Below are 25,157 nucleotides of genomic sequence, written 5' to 3'. Positions count from 1 at the left end.
AAAAGTAATTTTTAAAATCTCTTGTGATTCTATTATCTAAAAACCACAGCTGCTAACATTTGGTTTGTGTTCTTTAAAATGTTTTTTATCCATATACACAGATGCATGTGTATATATTTTTCTTTGCAAAAATTGGATATTTATACACATTTTTTAAAAATGTAGTATTTGCCATGGACATCTTTCCAGAGGTTCACCATACTTTTAAGAAATCTATAAAGAGATTTCTTTAATACATACGCTGCCTTCTTGATTGCTGCTCCTCTTGTGCTTATTTTCCTCCTCCCCTCCTCTTTCTGCTTCTTCCCTTCCCCCTCCTTGATACTGGTTAGAGGTCCTAGTTCTAGGCAAAAGAACCCACTCTAGTAAGTTGTAATAGGAGGAGGTTTATTAATAAATAGATCAATAGTGTTTATTACTATTTTTGTTGTTAGGGGATTATTATTAAATAGTTCATACAATTATTGGATGGGCTGAATAGAGGACAACTCTGCAAATCACAGGACAGAAGTGGGCCTCCAACAGAGCTGCAAAATGAGAAACTGCCACTATGGCCACTGACCCTAGAAGCATGCTACCTCTGCTACCATTCACTTGCAAAATTATGTCTCTTAGTCTGTCCTCTCTCCTACATTCAGTTCCAGATCAAAGTCTTGTGCATATACATCTAATGGGCAGAACTTAAACCACATCTGAAGCCTAGCTAAAAGGGAGTCTGTAAAGCATAGATTTTAGCTTTCCAATTTTTGCACACTAGAGTGAGGTTGAAGAGGGCATCGAGTGAGCCAGTCCACAGGACCAGCTATGGGTTATTTTAGTAGAAGAGTTAGTAGGGCTCATCCTGTTGAGCACCCTCATTTTACCAATATGGAAACTGAGGCCTATGGGGGGGGGGGCTTCCTCATAAGTTTATACTGAAAGATGGCTAGAACCCAGAGTTGAACCAGGATCACGTCATGGGACGTTGAGGACACTGGGGATCTATCATTTCCCTGGGCTCGCGTCGAAGACTTCATATGATTGGATCTACCCTGTATTCCTTTTGTCACCACCCCATCACCATATTACCTGAAAATTCATCCTTAAAATCCCCAGGGTTGTCAGCATCAGGGGAGCCCATGTGTTAAATGATTGTCATAATTGTTGCTGACATCCTCGTTTCCCACCCTCTTTGTTTCTTTGCCAGGCTGATATCATGGGATGTCCATCTGTACAACAACTCCACAAGGTTGGTACTACTTTCCCCATTTTAAAGATGAGAAAACTGAGGATCGGAAAGGTTGATTTAATTCCTGCAGGATAAAACCACTAATAAGCAGTTGAGTTGGGAGTAAAGCCCAGCTGTGCTAACTGCTGATTCTCATGAAGCTCTGCTCTTGTTAAACACATTTATCTGGCAGGCTCACCCCAACCTCTGTCTTTGTGCATGCCTTTCCCTCTCGTTATACAAACTATCCCTTGCATCTAGATTGAACACTTGATCTCTTTCTCTTTGGGGGTGAGGGGGTGGGAGAAGGGCTTATTTATTTTGAATGATAAACAAAAGCATTTGTAAATTGCAACTGCCAACTCAACCATTATGAGATGAAAAAAAAAATACCATAGTTGCTCTGTTACAATTTATTTATCAGATATTTATTGAGGGTCTTCTGTGTGTCAGCTACTATGCTAGGCACTGAGATACAAAGTTGAGGATGAATTAGACACAGACCCTGATCTCATGAACAGTGTGTGTTAGTAGGAAAGACAGTAATCAGACAGCTGCAATATAGTAGGACACCTGCTGAGCTATGACAGAGGTACACCAAGCTTGACATGGGAACACAGAGAAAAGGCACCTAACCTAGTCTGGAGGTCAGGTGTATTAGTTATTTATTACCAAAATAATTCTGTATAACAAATCACCCCAAAACTCAGTGGCTTCAACAAGCATTCATTTAGTTCATGAGTCTTTGGGTTAGCTGGCTGGTTCTTCTGGTCTAGGATGGGTTCACTCAAATCTCTGTGGTCAGCTCTAGGTCAGTTAGTTGGTCCAGCTGATCTTGGCTGGGCTCTCTCACACATTTGGGCATGGACTGGCTGTTGGTTGGTCAGTGATGGCCTTGGCTGGGGTCTGCTCTGCTCTAACTCTGCTCTGTTCCAGGTACCTCATCCTCCAACAGGCTAGTCTGGGTAGGCACTCATGGTGAAAGCAGAGAACAAAAAAGTGCAAATGCTTTTGTAGGTTTCTCTTTGTGGGACAACTGTTAAAACCCCATTGCCATTGGCCAAAGCAAGTCACGTTGTCATACTAAGAATCAAAATGTGGGGAAGTAGATTCTACCTCTTAACTGGAGGAGCTATTCAGCCACCTTGTAAAGGGTGAGAATACAGAGAGGAGTGAGGAACTCAGGCCAGTTTTGCCGTCTATCACATCAGGAAGACTTTCTGGAGGAGGTGGTAACTGAGCTAGTTTTAAAGAACGAATTTTCAGGTGAAAAGCTTTCGGGGTGGTGGGAAAGGGTATGCAGGGGAGATGTGCCAGCATGTTCAAATGTCCAAATGCCTTATTAGGGAATTGCTAGTGGTTCCATGTGGTTAAAGGCTAAGAGAGCAAGAGGAGGGTATCAGGAGATGAGGTAGGCAGAGGCCAGATCACGCGGGAGCTTACGTTAAGGAGCTTGGATTGTGTACTGGTAGTGGAACTTTATGAGTTTTAGGAGAATTAACGTTTGTGTTTTCAAAAGAAAACTCTGGACAACAATTGGAGACAAGAGTAGCAGTGAAGAGCTTGTGGTAGTAATCCAGATTAGAAGTAATGATGGCTCAAACCAAGGTATCAGTAGTAGAGGTGGAAAGAAGTGAATTTAGTTGAGAGATAGTAAGAATCAATAGGACAGGCTCATTAACTGGATGGGGGGATGAGAGAAAAGGAGGAGTCAAGGATGATGCCATGTTTCTGGCTGGCCCAGTGGGGCGGATGATGGTTCATCACCAAGACAGAGGCATCTCGGTTCAAAAGAGGTTGGACATGCTGAGTTTGACTGGTGTTGTAGGCAGAATAATGTCTGCCCTAAGATGTCCACATCCTAATTCCCAGAACCTGTGACTATGTTACTTTACATGGCAAATGAGATTTTGCAGATGTGACTAAGTTAATGATTTTGAGATGGATTATCCTGGATTATCTGGGTGAATCCAATGCAATCACAAGGGTCCTTATAAGAGCAACGCAGGAGGGTCAGAGTCAGGGGAGCTATGACCACAGAAGCAGAAGTTGAAGTTTCAGAGTCACAAGCCAAGAAATGCAGGCAGCTATAGAAGATAAAAAGGTAAGGAAATGGATTCTCCCCTGAATCCTCCAGAAGGGACAAAGCCCTGCAGACACCTTGATTTCAGCCTACTGAGACTGATTTTGGGCTTCTGACCTCTAGAAATGTAATATTATAAACTTGTGTGTTTTAAACTATTATGTTTGTGGAAATTTGTTACAGCAGCAATAGGAAACCAATGCAAGAGGCCTGTGGGATATCCAGATGGGGATGTACAGGAGTTGAGAAAACATCTGGGATGCAGAACTGAACATGATGCGAGTCACTGGCAAATGGACTGGACCATAGCATCAGATCTTCCAGTAAGACAGCCTCAAGTGAGAGGTTAGGACAGCCTGGAAAGGGCTCAATTCAGGGGAAATCTTTGAAGGAAAGTGAAAAGGAGGACCTGGAGAAATATGAGAAAATCTAGTGATGGGAAATCGAGAGCAGAGTTTCAAGAAGGAAACCCTTCCTGTCCATCATCACAGAGCAAGATTGCTGGATCTGATCATCAAGAATACAGTCATGGTGTGAGCAGTTTAAGAGGCAGAAGAGGAGTGAAACCTGTCTGACTGCAGGGAGAAATAGTGGGGGGTGAGAAATTAAAGACATAAGGAGAGACAAGTTCCTTAGATCATTGGCTTTGATGGGGAAAGAGATAAGATAATAGCTGGAAAAGGATGGGGGATCAAGGGAGGACTTTATTTTTTAAGATGAGAGAGAGCTATAAGCTTAGTTGCTTCTGGGAAGGAGCCACCTAGGGGGCTGGGGGATGGCTGAAGATGAAGGACAGAGGGAGAGTTTATGATGCAGTCAGGTCTCTGAGGAGGTACGTGTTGGGGGTGGGATCCAAAGTGCCGGAGGGATTAGCCTTAGATTGAAGGAGGATGATCCTTCCATCAGGGAAGGAGGCAAAGACAGCTGTGGAGGTGTTAAGGTGTATAAGTAAGGATCGTATGGGGGACAACTTTCCATGTGCTAGTTAAAGCATTCCAACATTTTAGGACAATTCCTTTCTGACTTGCTATAGTGAATTGCCACCAAAATTTCACTACTCAGATCAAGAAAGTAGAATTTAGATGGAACAAAGAGACTGGGCTAGTGGTCAGTGGATCAGCATAGAAACCAAAGTAATAGCTGAGAAAAATTTTTATCTTAAGAATCATAACACCATAAAATATAGGAATTGCCATACTGGGGCAGACCCGTGGTCCACTCAGACTGACACGCTGCTGCCAACAGAGGTCCCATGGGATGGGCACCCAGAGGGCACAGTCATGCTGTACCCACTCTTGATCTTGCTTAAGAGACAGAGAAACCACTTCCCTCCTGACGTCAACCATAAAGGTTAGGTATATCCCAGCACCCATTTATGGCCCTGTCATGCATAAACATACCCAAACCCTCTCCAACTGCCTGCACCATCCCCCTTGGGGTTATGTGTTTCATTAGTTTATTTCCCACTGTGTGACACAGAATTTTGAAAAAAATCTATTTCTAGCTTATTTCGTTTGGGGTTTAAAGAGTGGCCATTTATCCCAGCAGGCATGAAATGTAATAGTGCAAATGAAGTACATTTAGCACATCATAAAACCTGACACATTATAGATGATTCATAAAGGCTAGTGATGATGATGATGATGATGATAAAGATAATGATGATGTTTCAATCCTCATTAACTCTCCTTGCTATGCATTATCTTCCCCTTTTACATAAGGGCAAACTAAGGAAGGCTCAGTGAGGTTACTAGACTTGATAAAGGAGATCGGGGAAGAAAAACATTGGAGATCAGAGAGCAGTTAATTGAAAAGTGGAAGCTTGGGGTGTGGGCTAGAAGCTTAAGGAGAAGCAGCTTGGAAACACCCTCTGCCGACTTCCTGTAACCCACCCACCCCCTGCCAGCCTGCGGCTGCATTTGCTGGTCAGCTTCCTTTACCATAGGTGGAAAGGCTGCACCCAGTTCAACCAAGCCCGGAGCCAACCAGCCTGACATGATCTTTCAGGTTCAGAGAGCAAAAGGATCCGGCTTATTTATTCTACCCTCGTGATGGAAACAGCCCCAGAAAATGTCCTTGTGCTTACCAAGCTATTTCCCTTCTAAAGCCTGCCAGAGAATGTTAATTATCTCATCCTTTTTTCCCCCTCCATGATGAATTACTGACTTCCAGTGCACGCTGTCATTAATTGTGAGGTACTCCAGAATGAGTAGGTTATCAAAAATGTGCAGAGGGGGAGAGCTTTGGTCCAGCCCTGGGAAGCTAAGGTGGGGAAATTTATCCTTATTTATTTACATGGTAATGCGATGAGATTTTGCCAGCTTGCTAATGGGTTCTTAAAGAGAAATAGGCTTCCTGTGGCCTAGTTAGAACGACTGGTTGCCTGCCACCACGTAAAACACCAAATCAAGAAGGCAGTGGCTCTTTTTTCTAAAAGTGTCTTCTGTTTGGGGGACTATATGAATTATTTGCATGGGAGAGGGATGTGTAATTTATAGTGGGAGGCAGGGTGATAAGGTGGACACAGCTGCTGCATGGTTTAAATGCACCAGCCCTTGGCTCTGCAACCAAACAGGTATTTGGACTCAGATGGTGCATTTAATCACCCCTAAGTCTCAGTTTTTCTATCAGTCACATGGGGATGGTTATGATTTGCACTAAACCAACTTAGCAAGCTTGTTGTAAAGACAAGATGAAAAAAAGTTGGTTTTAGGAGTGCTTAATGATTGTATTTTGTATCTCTGAGAAGCTCATGTGATTTTCCAGAAAGCAAGAGACAGGTCCTAATCACATTTAAAAATAAACCTTAGCATTTTCTAAGTACTTGGGCAATTACTCCAAATAACGTTCATTCTAGAGGCTGCTGGGGGTGGGAGGATGGAGGTGTGAGTCACGTGATGAATGTATGGGCTGGCCAAAAATTCGTTCAGGTTTTCCTGTGAGCTCTTACGGAAAATAGGCCAACCCAAATATTAGATTGTGGAACAGCCAGAGATGGGCTTTACAGGGTATCATTCCAAAATCAAGGAGGAAGGATCTAGGTCCACAGACAGCCACAAATCTCTCTCGCTGCAGCCACTGGTTTCTCTTCCCTAGAGATGTCTGGAAACCTCTCTGGGATCTTCCTACCTTGTCTTCTTTACCCTTTTGGACTTTTCATTGATTCAGCACGTGTTTGTTGAGCACCTCCTATGAGCCAGGCGCTGGGCTAGGCAATGAGTAGAGACACAGCCTGGGAGGAGGGAAGAATTTAAACTAACCCACAAATAAATATGCAATTACAAAGGGAGGTAGGACCATGGGCTTTCAGAGAGAAGGTAAGGGGCAGGGGCAGTTTACATCAGAGGGTCAGGGAAGGCCTCTCTGAGGTCCTTACATTTGAACCAAGGTGCAAAAGATGCACTGGTCAGACGGAGAGCAGGGAGAAGGGCATTCTGGTCAGAGGGAACAGCAGCTGTGAAGGCAGGTGTGAGTGGGGAAGAGCTTGGCACGTTGGAGGACTGAAAGTGGAGTGGGTGGTGTGTGTGACCGTGTGTGTGCAGGTGTGTGTATGTGTGTGTGTGAATGTGGTGTGTGTGAGCATGCACATGCAGATGCATGAATGGACAGTAGTGAGAGAGGGAAGGGTAGGGTCAGGTGAAGCAGAAGGGGCCAGGTAGGCCTGGGTTTGAATCCTGGCTCTGCTAACTGTTTTCCGTATAATCCTTGGTAAGTCACATCAGCTCTTTGAGCCTCAGTCCCCTCCTTTGCAAAGGAGAATGGATGACAAGTAGCTCGTGAGTTACCTGAGGTTCAAAGGTCAATCAACCTGAGGTTCAAACGTCTCCACAATAGCCTACGAGGGCCTCTTAATCTGGCCTATGTTACCTCTTGGACCTTCTCTCTGATTAGTCTCTCCCTCCCTCTTTCAGCTCCAGCCAAGTGGCCTCTTTGCTGCTCTTCATACACACTAGGCACATTCCACCCCAGGGCCTTTGCACTTGCTGTTCTCTCTGTTGGCAGTGCTCTTCATCTGCAAGTCTCACCCCTTCATTTCCTTCAGATCTTCACTCAAATACTATGTTTTCAGCTAGGCCTTCCTGATCACTTTATTTAAGATCATCACTCTATTCTTTTCCAAACATCCATCCCTGCTCCCTGCTTTATTTTTCTCCATAGCACTTAGCACCATCCAGCCCACTAAATATTTATTTTTTACATTATCTGCCCTCCCCATAAGAAGGGGGGTTCTATGAAGGCATGGAGTTTGTCCATTTTGTTCACTGCAGTGCCCCTAGCACCAAAAGAGAGTGCCTGGTGTATATTAGGTGCTCAGTAAATAATGATGAATGTAAAGATATGTGATAAGTAAATAGAACGGTTACATCACTTTTAGAAGCTTTTTTTGCTTCAAGGTCTCATTCAAGTCCCATCTCTTCCTCAAATCCTTCTTTTACTTCCTTCCCCAGGCCACGGGTATCTCTCCCTCCTCTAGTCACTTTCAGTACTTTCAGTTCTTATCTCTTAAATGAGCCTTATTACTGAACGCTTTGTGACATCTCCCATTCTGTCATTTAACCCTTTGATATATAGGTTCTTCTATCTATCTTCATCTATCTTCTAACCAAGACTTAAAACCCTGAATTCTAGAATTTTAGAGTGGGGAGGGATCTTAGTGATCCTTTTCTTCAGTTTTACACAGCAGGGCACTTTCTGCAAGCTCCTTGACGCACAGGGTTTTATGCTAAATTTCTTGTAACCCTTTTGTTAATTTATTTGGCAAGTGTTTGTTGAATGTTGCTGTGTGCCAAGTCATGGATTAGGTACCGTGCTATGCTGGTGAACCTGACACAGTTTGTACTCTCAATTTCTGACCTGTTGGAGCTCTGCACACAGTAGATGATGAATAAATTTGTGCTAAAGGAATGAATAAATGAATGAGTATTCATAGCCAATTTGAAGTTGACTGTGGTCAAATGACTTACAAATAATGAGGTTGCCTTTGTAAGTTATAGGATGTCAGGCTTTCTAGAAGAGTAAATATTACTCCATGAAGATTTGGGATGGATAGAGGTGTGGAGGGTACTTGAATGATATGGAGAGGTCTTGAATTAAGATTCTCAACAGGGCCAGAAGAGGGAGTTGAACTGAGCTCCCTGTGGGAGACACATCAAAGCTTGGAGGATGGGTGGGTATAGGGTGTGTGGTGGTTACTACTGGCTTAGAGGTGAATCGCCTCTTGATGTTAAGAAGGTGAAGGTCAAGGATGCTACATTCTGGCATCTACTTGGGAAGACCCTGAGATCTACCAGGAGGTTCTAACCTTCTCACTGGGGACCGCTTCTCTGGAGGACAGAATTCTCTTACTGTCTTGCAAGTGATTGCTTATGGGAAACAGTTTTATGCTTGGCAATAGCAAACACTGTCAAGTCCATTTATTTCACTTCCAGTTTGCTTCCCGAGGGGGACATTGTACTGCCAAGTGGTTCAGCCTATGTGCCAGGCTCCAGTGGCTTCCAGCACCTGGGGGTCTGATTTCCAGTGATGCTACACTCCATCACTCAGCCTGAGAACATCTTAATTTAGCACAAAGTGTGACTGCCAAGGCTGAAAGCTGCTAAGGGCAAAGCGTTGTCATTGCTGGTCACTGCTAGTTGCAAATGTGGTCAATCTCTGGATCCAGGTTCCTTAGAGCCTGCTACCCATTTGGAGTTATTTCGCATTCCAATACTGTATCCTCCTCCTCATCATCCACCACCACCATCATTATCATCATCATCAATCACCATTACAGATTAAGCCCCATCAGATAGGTTTGTAATTATCCTATAATAGGGGCAATTTTCTGGGTGAAGAATCGCTAATCAACAAAATCTGCTTGGCCCTACCACAACCTCCAAAATGTTTGTCAGCCAAGAAGGTGCTTCTATTCTACCAAATTCAAACTAGGAATCACAATTCTGAGAACAAAGCTACAAAACTGGCAAGTGCAGAAATGAAGTGTGGGGGAAACGTCGAGGAAGATTTAACAAAAGAACCTGAGCTAAGAATCAGAAGACCTGGGCTCTAGTCCAGGGATTTTGTTATAATTTGGGGACTCCCACTGAGAGCGACAGTAACTCAGCTTCTTTGGATTAAAGTTAATGCTTTTACCTACTGGGATCAATAATTCTTACCCTATTTTACTTCAGAAAAGTGTGGTAAGAATTGAGTATGTTACTGGATGGCCAGGTTTAGGAAGAACAAGTAAAAAGTGATAGTGTGAGATGTTCTTTGTGAAGCATGTTAGATGTTATAGTCAAGATGTTATACTGAAGTGAGGCTAAGGACTTTAACACTAAGGACTCTTGGTTATAAATGACAGAAACTCAACTCACAATAGAGTAATCAAGAAAAGGGACTTGATTGGTGTATGCAATTGAAAAGACCACAGGTGGAACTTGCTTTAGGCATAGCTGGATTCAGGACTCTGCTTCTGTGTGGTGCCATCCTTTTCAGGCTTTGCGTGAAAGAAAGGGAGCTGGAGCAAGTGCAACCTCTCAAGTGCAAGCCTGGTGCGGAAGTGTGCATGCCTCTTTCTTTTCGGTCTTACAAGTGAAGTTCGTCAATGAACTTCAAGGGAGCCTGACTAGTTTGGTGTGGGTCACACACCTATCCCAAAGTAATCGTTGCGGCTAAGGAATGGAGTTGACTTAGACCTTGGTGTTGGGACGCAAGTTTTATCCTTGGAGTAAGAGATGGGAGGCCCATATGTATCACCATATGAAAATTAAGGTAAATATCGTGATGTTGGGTGGTCAAAACATTTCTAATGTCCACCAGGATGACTAACCAATCAGGAACTCTTTAGAGGAAAAAAAAGTGTTGATCAGTCATTACTACCAGCAAATAGTAATGTAATGTAACTAAAATCTCCTTATTATCTTACTAATCCTGACAGGTTGTGTGTCTGCATCTCACATATATGTGCTGTGCATTTCACATCTTAGGTTTTCTAGAATGGACCCAAACTCACCCAACATTTTCTCCTAATGACACGAATGATCAAGGCCATAACTAATGTCTTCATGCTCTCTCCATCATTCTAATTCAAAGCACTCAGTTGGCAATTAACCATGCAGTGACTGTGATATAGTTTACATTATTATTTGTATTATTTTAGCTCATATAATTAAAAAAACTTTTAATGGGTTCATGTCTTCCCATCCAGACAGATTTCCTTGAAGGCAGAGACTATACCTCATGCTCCTTTGCCTAATACCGTATGCTCAAAAAGTTGGTTTCCTTTAAATTTAATATTCTAATTAAAGCTATAACCTCTAATAAACAAAAATACCATGTAAATACCACTAGAATCTTAGGCAAAGAAGCTCATTTTCATATTAAAAGTATAACCATGAAAGCTTATTTGGTGACTATAGAATGGGATGGTAGTTATTCAAAAATCCTTGAGAAGATGGCAAAATTATCAAGGGTATTTGATAAGTGCTACTCATTTTTCCAGGTCCATGGTAGCCAAACCTAATTAATCATGCCACTCTTTAAATCTGGATGTGGCTTTAGAATCTGAATGCGGTTTTAGCACTTTAGGAGGGCATTACTAATTGATGAAGGTGTTGGCCCAAGAAAGAAACCCGTTTGTCATCATGCAAATCCTGTTTTCTGTCCTGGGTTGTTGCCCTCTTTGCCCAAATTAAGAGCTTTAAGGGGAGCTAGATGGGATGAAAGGGACACTTGCTCAGTTAGCCAGAGAAGTCAGTGCAACTCAGCAACTGGAGGTGACAGAGGACAGAGCCAAACCACCCCCACAGTTGACATTAAACTATATACTCTTTATTACCATATAATCCTAAGTACTAAGATAAAGTATCTGGTAGTCTCTAGTAGGACCAAATTCTCTTTTATGTTTAAGAGTCTGATAAGATGCATTCATTCATGTGAGCCTGTCTTAGGAAACTCACTCGTTCATTGACAAATCTGAAGTAGAAATTACCATGTGCTACGTTATCCCAGGGAAACTACTTTTGGAAGAGATCAGGGGAGCTGTTTTCAACTCGTCTTTTCAGGGTGTGTAAAACTTTTCCAGTGAAACACAGTATGTATGTAGGGAAGGAGGGGTCAGACTGTTGGTGTAGAGAGGATGGTAACATTTTTTTGTAATATTTGCAAAGGAAATACATGAGTACGACAAACAAAATACAGTTTGTGATTAAGGAATAATGAGTCATCAACTGTGGCTACGATGTAGGGTTCATGAAGAGATGTGTCAAGAGGTAAAGCTGAAAGAACAGAGTGAGATCCTATTTTGAAGATCCTTGAATATCATGTTAAGGAGTTTGGATTTATCCTATGAATAACAGGAGCCACTTATATTATTAAGTAGGAGAGGGGAGAGAGTGGGAATTAGTAGATGGGCTTGGATGCAGTGCACAGTATGGCCAAGAGGAGTTGCAAGACCAGGAAAATGGGCAGGGAGAAGCCACTGCACCTGTCCAGATAAGCAATTATGAGAATCTGAGCCAGGACAGTGATCACAGTATAGGGACAAGGGAAAAGAATAAAGAAAGTCATTGATGGGCTTCCCTGGTGGTGCAGTGGTTGAGAGTCCACCTGCCGATGCAGGGGACACGGGTTCGTGCCTCAGTCCGGGAAGATCCCACACGCCACAGAGCGGCTGGGCCCATGAGCCATGGCCGCTGAGCCTGCACGTCCGGAGCCTGTGCTCCGCAACGGGAGAGGCCACAGCAGTGAGAGGCCCGCATACCGAAAAAAAAAAAAAAGGGAATCAATTCTGAGCTTGATGATGCTTTTAACTGAGATAGAAAACACAGGAGGAGGACCATCTTCAGCAAGGAGCTAGTGTGGTTTAAGGCAATGTGAGGTTAAGATTTTAATGTGACACCCCAGTGGAGATATCCAGTTACTTGTTAGGTGTGCCAATTTAGGGCTTGTGAGGCATGATGAAATTGGCAGCGGATATCTGGAAGTCAGCATAAATGAGATGAAACCACAGAGTGGGTAAGTACACATAGAACGAGAAGAGTGCTGAAATGTAACTCTGGGAACACCAACATTTATAGTCCAGATTAAAACAGAAGAACTCCCAAGGAGATAGAAAAAGAGGAGTTACAGAGGTAGGAAGAGAAATATAATGGTGTCCTGAGACTATAGAAGATTCCAAAGAAGTAACTGCACCGAGATCAGATTAGAAGAGGGGAAAGTTGCTAAAGTCCTCAGATTTAATAATAAAAATACAGGACGCCCAGTTAAATGTTCATTTCAGATAAATTATATATATAATTTTATATACGTGTGTGTGTGTGTGTGTGTGTGCCCCCAAATAATGCATATAACTGGGAATTTTGTATTTTATCTGTGAACCCTACAAGTTGACCAAAGGATGACAGGAAATCACTGGCTTTGACAATCAGGAAGCTGTTGATGTGCTCTGCATGGGCAGTTTCACCACAGCAGTGTGAACAGAATCTGAAAGTTGGTGAGCTCGTGACAAGGAAACAAATACGGTGAGGAAGTGAGGTGGTGAGGAAGTGAGGTGGTAAGCAAGCAAGATTAGTGAAGGAGTCAATTCTGTGTAAGATTTTTGTGTCCAAGGAAGGTGAGAAATAGAAAAGTAGTCTGAGAAGAAGAGAAAATCAGGTAAGATGTTTTCTGTTTTGTTTTAGAAAAAGAGGGAAACTTCCACATTTGTAGGTGGACAGGGAAAAAAATGTAGAGAGAAAAATGAATGAAAGAAACAAAAAAGAGAAGGTAATTGCTGGAGTGGGATTCTGAAGGAGGATTAAGAGAACAGTGGAGAGATCAGCCTTGGACAGGAGATGGAACAGCTTTTCCATGAGCTGAGACGCAAGGAGGAAGGACGAACAATGGTAGAAATAAATCTGGGAATATAGGAGAGAAGTTGGAGTTCATGCATGACAGTCTCTCTTTTTCTTTGTGATCTAGGAAGGTTCATCATTTGATGGAAGCTGGTAGAAGGGCTTCTGTGAGAGCAGGATATTGAACCTAAGGAAAACAGTAAAAGAAAATGTCTTGAGTGCTGGAAAGGGGAAGGCTTAAAGGCATGGGTCTGAAAAATCAGTATCTGTCAGTGAGGCTAATGCAGACTGGAGTGGATAGACAGGAATGTGTGATGGATAAAAGGGCATCAAATTTGGAGGTATATAGGCCTGGGTAGGGATCCTGGCTCTATATGTATTTAGTAGCTTTTACTAGGGCATGGTGTATGACATGCAGCCCCCAAGTCTCAGTGGCTTACAAAAACATTTCCTTCTTTCTCATGTTGTGTGGAAATGGCTGCAGGTCAGTTGTCACAGCTCTTCTCCAGGCAATGGTTAGGGTTCAAATCCATTTCATACTCCAGGATTCGTGTTAGCAGAAAAGCAGCTACTGTGGCATGACTCCTCATGGCAGGGGACAAAGGAGCAAGAAACCAAATTGAACCAAGCAATTGCATTTAAATGTTTTTTCTTGGATGATTTATGTCGTGTTTGTTCATGTTCCATTGGCCAAAGCAAGTCAAATGGCCAAGCCCCCCACCTCCTAGAGAAATGGAAATAAAAACAAAAATAAACAAATGGGACCTAATGAAACTTAAAAGCTTTTGCACAGCAAAGGAAACCATAAACAAGACGAAAAGACAACCCTCAGAATGGGAGAAAATATTTGCAAACAAAGCAACTGACAAAGGATTAATCTCCAAAATATACAAGCAGCTCATGCAGCTCAATATCAAAAGAACAGGGCTTCCCTGGTGGCACCGTGGTTGGGAGTCTGCCTGCCGATGCAGGGGGCACAGGTTTGTGCCCCGGTCCGGGAGGATCCTGCGTGCCGCGGGGCGGCTGGGCCCGTGAGCCATGGCCGCTGAGCCTGTGCGTCCGGGGCCTGTGCTCCGTGGTGGGAGAGGCCGCAGCAGTGAGAGGCCCGCGTACCGCAAAAAAAAAAACAATCCAATCCAAAAATGGGCAGAAGACCTAAACAGACATTTCTCCAAAGAAGATATACAGAGTGCCAACAAACACATGAAAGGATGCTCAACATCACTAATCATGAGAGAAATGCAAATCAAAACTACAATGAGGTATCACCTTACACGGGTCAGAATGGCCATCATCAAAAAATCTATAATCAATAAATGCTGGAAAGGGTGTGGAGAAAAGGGAACCTTTTTGCACTGCTGGTGAGAATGTAAACTGATACAGCCACTATGGAAAACAGTATGGAGGTTCCTTAAAAAACTAAAAATAGAACTACCACATGACCCAGCAATCCCACCACTGGGCATATACCTTGAGAAAACCGTAATTCAAAAAGACATGTACGTACCACAATGTTCATTGCAGCACTATTTACAATAGCCAGGACATGGAAGCAACCTAAGTGTCCAGCAACAGATGAATGGATAAAGAAGATGTGGCACATACATACAATGGAATATTACTCAGCCATAAAAAGAAACAAAATTAAGTTATTTGTAGTGAGGTGGATGGACCTAGAGTCTGTCATACAGAGTGAAGTAAGTCAGAAAGAGAAAAATAAATACTGTATGCTAACACATATATATGGAATCTAAAAAAAAAAAAATGGTTTTGAAGAACCCAGGGGTAAGACAGGAATAAAGATGCAGACATAGAGAATGGACTTGACGACACAGGGGTGGGGGAAGGGTAACCTAGGATGAAGTGAGAGAGTGGCATGGACATATGTACACTACCAAATGTAAAACAGATCGCTAGTGGGAAGCAGCCGCATAGCACAGGGAGATCAGCTCAGTGCTTTGTGTCCAAATAGGGGGGTGGGATAGGGAGGGTGGGAGGGAGACGCAAGAGGGAGGAGACATGGGGATATATGTATATGTATAGCTGATTCACTTTGTTATATAAAAGCAACTAACACACCATTGTAAAGCAATTATACTCCAATAAAGATGTTAAAAAAAAATGGCCAAGCCCAACATGTATGGGATAGGGAAATATTTTCCAATATGGGGAAAGGAAAGTGAATATTTGCAAATAATAATACAACTGCCATATCATCTAAAGATTTTGTAACTCTGGTCAAGTTACTGCAGCATTCTGGCCTTCAGTTTCCCCACGTGTAATATGGTGATATTAGCATCTGTTTCCTATGATTACTGGGAGGATGAAATAAGATTAATGTGTCTAAAACCTGCTATAGTGCCTAATACATAACAGATACTTTATATGTGTAAGATTGACTCACCTTGGTGCTAAAATTCCACAAATTCATGCTCATAGGAAATCAAATAAACTTTATGCTATACATTTTCCTTCTCCCAACTGACTGGGTGAACTGTAAGACCCTTTCTGGCTCTAAAATCTGTTCTAAAAATCTTATACCAAATAATCAAACAGTCCTTTACCTCCAAAGAACACTCTGGCTTAAGAGGAAATTATAAGATTTGATTTATATCTCATTTGGTTTATATCTCTTTGGCTCAGCCAATTACCAAGGGCAGAGAGAAGACTTGTTCAAATAAACATAAACCTATACGAACGAAAGTGTATGGTAGCCCATCTCATCATCCATTAGCAACACTGTTTAAAGCTTACAGAAAGTGTGATACTTCACAGAGAAAGATCAAGATATACTCACTTCACATGGAGGAGTTTAGCCACCTTGAATAATAAGCTCTGAAGATGAGATGTGAAATCTGACAGCAAGTGAGGAAATAGTTGAAGAGGAGGCATTGGAAATGCCCAGAGGCTTCTCAGGTGCCACCTGCTGCCTTGAAAATGTGTGAAAGCCTTGAAATGGTGTCTGGCAGAGCCCCGGAAACTACCCACCATATATCACTGACTGTTTCAGACTGGAAGCAGGTAGAGACATGTCTGAACAATGTTTAAGTGACCAATTATATCAATTAGGATTGTGGGTGGCTACAAGGTACAGAGACCAGACCACAATGGCTTATATAAAACAGAGGTTTATTTTCCCAGCTAGCCATCCTTTGGAAGTAAATAGGCAACTATTTCACCATGGTATCAATGTCATGGGAATTTCTGGTGTGCATTAGTCTAGAAGAAGGTTGGCATGGAACGTTTTACTAGTTGGCAGGTTGAAATTCAAGCTCAAACCCAAGGATTTCACAGGTGCATTCCAACTTTAGTGTATAGCTTAAGGGGGTTGACCAGGTGCCCAATTTAAATACCTAGCTTTAAAACCAAGCAGAGTTAATTGGTCAAATATCTAAGTACCTACCACAGGTCCTATCCTGGTTTGGGTTTGTAAATAACAGAACAAAACACAAGATTCAGTCCAAGTTTAAAAGCAAGCAGACAACATACAGAGGAAAGAGATTATTACATTCAGGGAAAAGCTGGTTAAAAAAATTATTACAATTTTTCTCCCATCTTTGTCCAAATCTCTATTATTTTTAGTGGAAAAGCTATCACATTCTATCTTTCCAGTTAATCTAGTCTTGACACAGCAGTCAAAAGGATCTTTAATAAACATTAATCAGATACAACTTCTATGCTTAAATCCCTCCAATACTTCAACCGCATTTAGAGCAAAATCCAAACTCCTTACTCTGACATCCTTGGTAGGCCAGCCCTTCCTCTCCAGTCCTATTCTGCACTACTGAATTCTCATCCTCTCTGTTCCAACCACACTGCTCACAAGACTAGTTTCTGCCTCAGGGCCTTTGCATTTGTGATATCCTTCACCCAGGCTGCTCTTTCTGCAGAGGAGAGGGTTGGGTCTTTTCTTTTTTTTCCTTTTTTTAAATTTGGGGATTTTTTGGATCACCCATGTTCTATGTTCCTAAATGTTATCAAGCTAAACACAATTAATCTTCCATTTTTCATGGATGTAATAAACAAATGTCCAGGACCAGATGGCTTCACAGGCAAATTCTATCAAATATTTAGAGAAGAGTTAACACCTATCCTTCTCAAACTCTTCCAAAAAATTGCAGAGGGAGGAACACTCCCAAATTTGTTCTACAAGGCCATGATCACCCTGATACCAAAACCAGACAAAGATATCACACACAAAAAAGAAAATTACAGACCAATATCACTGATGAACATAGATGTAAAAATCCTCAACAAAATACTAGCAAAAAGAATCCAACAACACATTAAAAGGATCATACATCACGATCAAGTGGGATTTATCCCAGGAATGCAAGGATTCTTGCAAGGATTCTATACGCAAATCAATCAATGTGATACATCATATTAACAAATTAAGGAATAAAAATCATATGCTCATCTCAATGACGCAGAAAAAGCTTTTGACAAAATTCAACACCCATTTATGATAAAAACTCTTCAGAAAATGGGCATAGAGGGAACCTACCTCATCATAACAAAGGCCATATACGACAAACCCACAGCAAACATCATTCTCAATGGTGAAAACTGAAAGCATTTCCACTAAGATCAGGAGCAAAACAAGGATTTCCACTCTCACCACTCTGATTCAACATAGTATTGGAAGTTTTAGCCACAGCAATCAGAGAAGAAAAAGAAATAAAAGGAATACAAATTGGAAAATAAGAAGTAAAACTGTCACTGTTTGCAGATGACATGATACTATACATACGGAATCCTAAAGATGCCATCAGAAAACTACTAGAACTAATCAATGAATTTGGTAAGGTTGCAGGATACAAAATTAATGCACAGAAATCTCTTGCATTTCTATACACTAACAATGAAAAATCAGAAAGACAAATTAAGTAAACAAGCCCATTTACCATCACAACAGAAAGTATAAATATCTACCTAAATGGGAAGGAAATCCAAAAAAGAGGGGATATATGTATATGTATAGCTGATTCACTTTGCTGTACAGCAGAAATTAACACAACATTGTAAAGCAAATATACTCCAATAAAAATTAATTTAAAAAAGAATAAAATACCTAGGAATAAACCTACCTAAGGAGGCAAAAGACTTCTACTCAGAAAACTGTAAGATACTGATGAAAGAAATCAAAGACAACACAAACAGATGGAGAGACATACCATGTTCCTGGATTGGAAGAATCAATATTGTGAAAATGACTATACTACCCAAAGCAATCTACAGATTCAGTGCAATCCGTAGCAAGTTACCAATGGCATTCTACACAGAATTAGAACAAAAAATTTGTATGGAAACACAAAAGACCCTGAATAGCCAAAGCAATCTTGAGAACAAAAAACGGAGCTGGAGGAATCAGGCTCCCCGACTTCAAACTATACTACAAAGCTACAGTAATCCAGACAGTATAGTACTGGCACAAAAACAGAAATATAGATCAATGGTACAGGATAGAAAGCCCGGAGATAAACCCATGCACATATGGTCACCTACTTTATGACAAAGGAGGCAAGAACATACAATGGAGAAAAGACACAGCCTCTTCAATAAGTGGTGCTGGGAAAAGTGGACAGCTACATGCAAAAGAATGAAATTAGAACACTCCCTAACACCATACACACAAATATACTCAAAATGGATTAAAGATCTAAATGTAAGACCATATACTATAAAATTGTTAGAGGAAAACATAGGAAAAACTCTTTGACATAAGCCACAGCAAGATCTTTTTTGACCCACCTCCTACAGTAATGAAAATAAAAACAAAAATAAACAAATGGAACTTAATTAAACTTAAAAGCTTTTGCACAGCAAAGGAAACCATAAACAAGATGAAAAGACAACCCTCAGAATGGGATAAAATATTTGCAAATGAAGCAACAGACAAAAGATTAATCTCCAAAATATACAAACAGCTCTTGGAGTTCAATATCAAAAAAACAAACAACCCAATCCAAAAATGGGCAGAAGACCTAAATAGACATTTTACCAAAGAAGACATACAGATGGCCAAGAGGCTCATGAAATGATGTTCAACATCACTAATCATTAGAAAAATGCAAATCACAACTACCAGTAACACCTCCCACCAGTCAGAATGGCCATCATCAAAAAATCTACAAACAATAACTGCTGGAGAGGGTGTGGAGAAAAGGAAACCCTTTTGCACTGTTGGCGGGAATGTAAAGTGATATAGCCACTGTGGAGAACAGTATGGAGTTTCCTTAAAAAACTAAAAATAGAACTACCATATGACCCAGCAGTCCCACTACTAGGCATATACCCTGAGAAAACCATAATTCAAAAGGACACATGTACCCCAGTGTTCACCGCAGCAGTATTTACAATAGCCAGGACATGGAAACAACCTGAATATCCAACATTGTATGTACCAACATTGTGGTACATATATACAATGGAATATTACTCAGCCATTAAAAGGAACAAAATTGGCTGATTTGCAGAGATGTGGATGGACCTAGAGTCTGTCATACAGAGTGAAGTAAGCCAGAAAGAGGAAAACAAATATAGCATATTTACACATGTATGTGGAATCTAGAAAAATGGTACAGATGAATCTATGTGCAGGGCAGGAATAGAGAAGCAGACGTAGAGAATGGACATGTGGACACAGCAGGGGAAGGGAGGGTGGGACGAATTGGGAGACTAGGATTGACATATACACACTACCATGTGTAAAATAGATAGCTAGCAGGAACATGCTATAAAGCACAGGAAGCTCAGCTCGGTGCTCTGTGACGACCTGTGGGTGGGATGTCAGGGGTGGGAGGGAGGTCCAAGAGGGAGGGGATATAGGTGTACATATAGCTGATTCACTTCACTATATAGCAGATACTAACACAACACAACATTGTAAAGCAATTATACTCCAATAAAAAAAATTCAGCTTTTTTGAGGTATAATGACATAAAATTGTGAGATATTTAAAGGTGCATCGTGGTGATTTGATATGTGTATGCGATGTGAAAGGATTCCCCCCAAGTAGTTAATTAACATTCATCACCTCACATATTTCCCTTTTCTTCCACCCTCCCTCCCTCCTTTCCTTTTTAGAGAATATTTAGGATTTTCCCTCTTATCAAATTTCAATTATATAAAACACATTAACCATAATCACCATGTTTTACATTAGATCCTCAGATCTTTTTTTTTTACATCTTTATTAGATTTATAATTGCTTTACAATGTTGTGTTAGTTTCTGCTGTACAACAAAGCGAACCAGCTGTATGTATATCTATATCCCCTCCCTGTTGGCCCTCCCTCCTACCCTCCCTATCCCACCTCTCTAGGTCATCACAAAGCACCAAGCTGATCTCCCTGTGCTATACAGCAGCTTCGCACTAGCTATCTACTTTACACATGGTGGTTTATATACGTCAATGCTACTCTCTCAATTCGGGTTGGATCTTTTCAACACAAATGTCACCTTCCTAGAGATCATTTCCCCCATCACCTTATATGAAGCAGCCCTCTGATCCTCCTATCATTCTATTCCATTATCCTATTTTTTAAATTATTATTATTACTACCTGACTATATCTTATTTGTTTGTGGCTTCACTATCCTTAGTAGACTGTAAGCTCTCTGCAGGTAGAGCCTGGCACATGTATACACTCAGTGAGTATGTGCTAAATAATTTCATAATCAAGTGTTTCAGACTCTAATCATTCAGAAAAGAGGGATATTGTCATGATCCCTGAATCAGGGAACTTTTCATGGAGGAGAAGCAAATGGGTTGGCCTTGGAAGAAGAGAAGGATTTGGATTAGAGGTATCCAGGTGATGCCATGGGTGGGGTTTGTGGGGAGTGGAGGCATGGCCTTAGTCTGTGGCAATGTCATTTCAGAACTGACAGCAAACAGCACCCACACCCCTGCCCCTGGCAGGTCAGAGAGGCCAACCTTTCTTAAGGAAATACGATCAAGGGCCTGGAAGCAAAATACTCTGATGACTTAATCAAAAGAAAACATGTGACTCTTGCATAGACCAAAATAAATTCCCAGACCGAGGGGGTGTGGCTGAGCAACAGTTCTTGAGCTGAACAGAAAATGCAAGACCTTCCAAAGCATTCTGTGAAAAATGCTCTTTGGATATAACTGCAAGTTAAAAATAACTTCTGTTGGGTGTGGAGAGAACAACTCAAATATTGGGCCCAGAAACCCAGAATGAGGGCCAAATTTGGGCTAAGAAAATGCTAGATTCTTGAGATCTTTGGAAAGCAATTCCCCTCCCATCGTTTATTTACAATGAACAAAGTTTCTTAGAAACAAATATGAGGAAACTGAAAATCTGTGATTTTTTAAAGTGTGAAACCAATATGCTAATAAATAGATCATCTTCCAGTGTGATGAGGGAAGAAAAATATCTGAGAAAGACAGGTCTATGACCCAAGATAAACAAATATGACAACACTGGAGAAAAAGATGGTATCTAGAATAAGGCCAAGGGGTGTGGTTCTGACCTTGGGAGCAAGGGACATAAGGCAGGCAAATACAGCAGAAATTGAGAACTGTCATGGGAAGCAGGCTCACCTGGGGGAGAATTCACCTCTGCCACTCTTTCCGTGTGACCTTAGGTAACTTACTTCACCCCTCTTGCCTCAGTTTCTTCATCTGTAGAATGGAAAAATGTCTATCTACCTGGCAAGGATATTGTGGAGATTAAATGAAGTACTTCATAAAAACTGCCTCACAGAGTACCTAAACGTTAGAAAGCTTTAAAAATCTTGTAATTCTATTTCTGTCCCTTCTCCTGAGAGGGTTGGGGAAATTGGAGAGCTTCAGAATTACAATGGATAAGATATAAGACAAGATTTTTGCTTTCCTAGTTAGGGAGTATAATGCTTATCTTTTGCCACAATAGTGATGTGGAACAAACCAATAGTAAATTCAGTGGCTTAAAACAGAGAACATTTACTTAGCTCACAAATCTGCCAGTTGGCAGTTTAGTCTGGACTCAGCTGGGCAGTTCTTCTGGTTTAGGATCATCTGTCTGGGGGGTTGACTGACTATTGGTTGGTCTAGGGTGGCCTCACCTGGGGTAACTGACTGGTTGACTTGGCTTTCCTCCAGGAGGCTAGCCCAGGCATGCTCTCATGGTGAAGGCGGAGGAGCAAAAGTGAGCAAGCCCAGTTGTGCAAGTGTTTTTCAAGGCTCCGTTTATGTCACATCTGCTAACATACTACTGGCCAAAGCAAGGCACAGAGTCAAATCCAGAGTCAGAGCTGGAGGGCACTACAAGGTTGCATGTTATAGGATGCAGATATAGGACAGATAAAGAAATGAGGCCATCGATGCAATTAACCTACTGCAGGGAGACTGGACAGATGCATGCACAGATAATTAAATTTTATATAAACACATAATAAAATACATATATAATTAACACAAGATGGAAGATAATGGCTTGTAATCCCATAGCATTTCACTAATTCTAAAGAACTTTTTCCCAAAATCTTCTGCCTTAATCACTCCCTGTGATTAGGGAACAGGCATCACTGTCCCATCTTACAGACAGTAAAGAGAGAAACCTAGACGTGAACTTCTGATGACAAAACTCCCCTTTACTCCATGGCCTCTTAAACCAAGACTCAAACAAGTGGAACACACACAAAAGGGGCAAGGATCTCCATGAGCTTGGGTAGCCAAGAAGACTTTGTAGAGACCAAATCTACCTGGGACGTGGATATATGCACAATGATGAGTTTTCAACCTTTTAAATGCAGCAAACCCACTCTTTTTGGACAAATTTTTATGTAGAAATTGCCAACTGTACTGTATAAACTAAAAAAAAAGAGCTATTTCATTAGCATACATTTACTTTTAGATTCACATGTATAACATTTACTTATTACCAAATCAATATATAAGGATGATGAGGTCATTTTTGGGGAACTCAGGAGTTTGAAATCAGGGACTGGTATCAAGGGGAGACAGTGAAGTCTTGGGGGAGTTTGCTTAGTCTGCCCAGTAGGATGGACTTCTGTCGTTTTGCTGCCCAGTCCCTATTCCTCATTTCCCATCTCACTTCTGGTCAAGTGGCTCTAGAGTGGCTGGTCCCACTCCCAGCTACAAAGGTGGGTCTGGGAGGCAGGGCCAGGGAGTGCTGGAAATGGAAGTGCTTCCCAGAAACTGGAAGAGTGTCAGCCTGGAGTTTCTGGGAACTATTGCACACAGACAACCCTGTCAAGGAAGCCAACCCAGGGGAAAGCTCTGCTAAGAGAAGGAGGATGTGGTGTCACCATCAAAGTGTCTAGATCTAGCTGGAACTTAATCCAGCCTGACCCTTGGACTTTTCTGTTATGTAAAAGACAATAATATCGCTTTTGTCTTTCAGGCCAGTTTGACTTAGATTTCTGTCTCTTGCAACCAAAACATTTCTGACTATTATCCAGTATTAAGGAAATCTGATTCAAACAGATAAGTAGTTGCAAGAAGTAATGGTTTTAAAAGCAGTTCATCTTGCAATATCAGGACATTCCTTCTAAAAAAAATAGGAGAAGCTTCATTCCAAATCTCTACCCACTCACCCATGAATGTTTAACCCAACAGCACAATTTTACATGATAGACTCAAAGGGCTAAAATTTAGTATATAGCACATTTGAGGAGATGTTTATTACATATTTTACAGTTGATTATATGTATTTAAAAATGAAACGATGAATTTTTTAAGGACTCAAGATGTCCTTTAAATCCCTTCGGTTGCCAGGATGTAGTTGAAAAACTATTGATAGAGCAGAACAGAAGGGGTCTATGAGAATATTCTAGGCCTCTGACAGTTGCCTTTTTAGCACCAGAATGAAACTAACAATGCCACCTAAGAAATATTAATTCACTGACAAGTCCCACTTAGTCGTTCTGATTGAAGCCAGAGCAGTTCTGTAATCATCTGGTGGACTGGATGTAGGGTGGTGGGGGACATAACCACTGCCCATGCCTTCACCTTTCTTTCATTTCACTAACTCTCATGTCCCGTCCCAGGACAGGACACTCTTTCTGCCCCTTGGGGGTTAGGGTGGGTGGGTTTCTAGCAGCAAGAGCAAGTGACTAACTGGTGTGGCTCTGACCCAAACCCTGTGAATCATCAAATAGGGGGTAAAAAGGCTGAGTCTCCAGGGATGGGAACAACCTCATAACCTGTGAGATTGTTCAGAAATGTCCAATGGTAAGTGGGTTCAGGTAGAGAAAGCCCCATGCTGTTCTCAGCTTTGCTATGTGATTAAATCCCATCCTACCTGGCCGTGGAGGCAGGTGGTGCATCCTCCTCACCTTCCCAGGGAAAGGCTAGAACCTGTTCGTCTCTTTCTTCCCTCCACCTGGTCTCTCTACACTCTCCTGTGGACAAAGTCTGGCTTCTCTGTTTCTCCTGATCAGTGGTCCTTCTCCTCATACCACTTTCCTGCTACTTAGCATCCCTACCCTGCCGAGATCTGCCTGCCCTCCTGACCCCTGGATCCTTGCTTACTGCTTTTTCTTCACCAAAACTTAGCTCCCCTCTGTCCCATGCCCTCCAGGTTTTACTAGATGAGGGAAGTTAGTTCACAGTGCTTTCACTGGTATCATGACATTTGATCAGCACACCAATCCTGAAGGCAGGTAAGGCAACTAGGATGGTTTTCCATCCCACCTTACAGATGAGGAAACTGAGATTTTGACTCATAAGCCACAGAGCAGGGAAGTGAGAGAACTGACTCAAATCCCAAGTGTTAAGATTCCCACCCCCCGCCATTAGTACAGATAATAAGACACTAAGTACAAATAACCAGTTAATAGTCTATGTTTTTAGGATAGCTTTTTATAGTGAAATGGTACTTTGCATACGGTTGGTAGTCAATAAATATTTCTTGTCTGATTCTAAAGATCGGCCACACCCTTAACTCATTAATTCAGTCACATAGCAAACTTTTATGGAGCATTTATAATATCCTAGGCACTGTAATAAGCACTGGGGAACCCAAAACCTGGTCCATCATCACCAGTCTTAAGGAGGCACTAATCTGTTCAGGGGATGGATGG

General features: G+C 41.6%; 1 long non-coding RNA gene across 1 annotated transcript in view; it reads right to left on the bottom strand.

Annotated features, from left to right (window-relative positions):
• The window catches only part of LOC132597024 (uncharacterized), a 172,252-nt gene that overhangs the window by 56,056 nt on the left and 91,039 nt on the right, over positions 1-25,157 (bottom strand). The gene's annotated exons all lie outside the window — the stretch shown is intronic.

Source organism: Globicephala melas, chromosome 3 (assembly GCF_963455315.2).
Source record: "Globicephala melas chromosome 3, mGloMel1.2, whole genome shotgun sequence".
NCBI lineage: Eukaryota > Metazoa > Chordata > Mammalia > Artiodactyla > Delphinidae > Globicephala > Globicephala melas.
This window is presented reverse-complemented; position numbering and strand designations above follow the sequence as displayed.